This window comes from Bison bison, unplaced genomic scaffold, assembly GCF_000754665.1.
Source record: "Bison bison bison isolate TAMUID 2011002044 unplaced genomic scaffold, Bison_UMD1.0 scf7180017864371, whole genome shotgun sequence".
Lineage (NCBI taxonomy): Eukaryota > Metazoa > Chordata > Mammalia > Artiodactyla > Bovidae > Bison > Bison bison.
This window is the reverse complement of record NW_011494943.1, coordinates 12,792,550-12,794,773: the sequence shown is the minus strand read 5'-3', so window position 1 is coordinate 12,794,773 and position 2,224 is coordinate 12,792,550.

The window sequence follows — 2,224 nt, the reverse complement described above, 5'->3', positions numbered from 1 at the left end:
CGACTCTTTGCGGCCCCGTGGACTGTAGCCCGCCAGGCTCCTCTGTCCATGGGATTCTCCAAGCAGGAATACTGGAGTGGGTTGCCATTTCCTTCTCCAGGGGATCTTCCCAACCCAGGGATCAAACCCGGGGTCCTGCTTTGCAGGCAGACGCTTTATCCTCTGAGCCAACAGGAAAGCCTTTAACTGGGAAGCCACCAGAGCTTTAACTCTGGCTAAAAATCTAAGGGTTAACATCCACACAGACTCCAAACATGCCTATAACATACTTCACTCAAACATCCTAATATGGAGGGAAAGAGGTTTCCTAACCCAAAAGGGACCCCCCATTATTAATTCAGACCTGATCCACAAACTCCTAGAGGCAGCACTCTTACCAAACAAAGCCGCCATCCTCCACTGTAGGGGCATCAAAAGGGAAGTGTCGTATCAGCTACAACAATGCTGCAGACCAGAAAGAAAGGAGACAGCACTGTCCCATCCTTGCCTCCAGTCCCGTCATCTTAGCTCTGATTCCACCCGACCCTCCCACCACCACAGAAATCCTCTCTTATCTACACTCACTTTTTCCTCCCTCATCCAAGACACTCCGACAGTTCCTCCGTAACCACTTCCCCATATCCAATGCTGACCAACAATATTTAGATAACCTTACCTGCTCCTGTCAAACATGTCAATGTACTAACCCCAATTCCAACCTTAAACCGACATCCTTTCCAACCCATCAAATGCGAGGCAGCCTCCCAACACAGGACTGGCAGATAGACTTTATGCATATGCCCCCGGTCCGGAGAGTCAGATACCCCCTGGTCCTTGTGGACACCTTTTCGGGGTGGATAGAAGCATTTCCCACCACAAACACAAGACAGGGAGTTTCATGAGTACCTGCCATAAGCCAAATGGAAGAAACATATGTTTCTATCCCATTACCCACTGGGGGTACTCAGATGGGGGCGGGGTACTAGATCAAAATTGGGAAAAGAAACAAGAAAAGTCATCAAGAACATAACTTCCAGGTTACAGGCGACCCCTGAGCCTTATAAACGCCTAGACCTCCTTTCCCAATTACGGCCTGTCCTAAAACCTCCCTCTGGCAACCAACACCTTATCCGCCTTCTCAACTCTTCCTTCCAATTCTTCCGTACACACAACACACATCCCAGTCTTAGATATGCATGTCACTGTCTCCCTCACCGTCATAACAATTCCTTTACCTTCAACCTGGCCTTTACAGGGCAACTACACCTCCCCTTCCCAACAAAAAACTGCACAACCCACTGGGCCAGTCTCTGACAATGCCCTACTCTCAGCCTCTTCAAACCTAACCTGTATCAACTACTCTAGTCCCAACTACACTGGTCTTACAAACTCCGCTCCCTCCTTCTGTTCCATTTGGGTTCTCTGGAACAGCACAAATAATTGCACCAATCCAGAAATCCTCACTCTCTGCGGGACCTGTACATATTCGTGTCTCCAGTTGGACCCCCCTGGACCTTGCATCTTGGTCTTCCTGACCCCGGGCCTAACATTCCTCAAAGAAGAAGAGGTAGAATAAAGAGTCTCCCCACAAGGGGAACTTTCCCACAAAAAAGACCAGCTGTCATAGCCCCCTCCTGATTGGGACTGGCAGAGCAGCAGCCCTAGGCACCAGGAGGCAGCTCAACCTCTGCCCAATTCTACTACAAGCTGTCCCAAGAACTTAATGAAGACATGGAGCAGGGAGTGGGGTCCTTCATTTCAATCCAAAGACAAATTAACTCATTAGCTTCTGTGGCTCTTCAAAATAGGCAAGCCCTGGACCTTCTCACCGCAGAAAAGGGAGGGACCTGCCTTTTCCTAGGAGAAGTGTGCTGCTATTTTGTTAATGAAATGGGCATAGTCCAGGGCAGAGTCAAAGAACTTAGAGACAGAATTGAACGCCGCTGCAGAAAAGAGTTACAAAACCTTACAGTCCCCGAAAGCAGTTCCCTTGGTTGCTCCCTCCTGGGACCACTGGTACTTATCATTCTATTCCTCTTATTTGGACCCTGTTTCTTCAATCTCTTTCAAAGGTTTCTCCAAGAACGGATTCGGGCCATCTCTCGAGATCAGGTCAAGACCATTCTTCTTCTCGAGAGCCTCACCCCAAGCTCAGAAAAAGGAGACCCTGGGCCCTAGGACGATCCTCCATTCCAGACCCAACTCGTTGCCCCAATCCCAGCAAGAAGTAGCAGAGAGATACGGC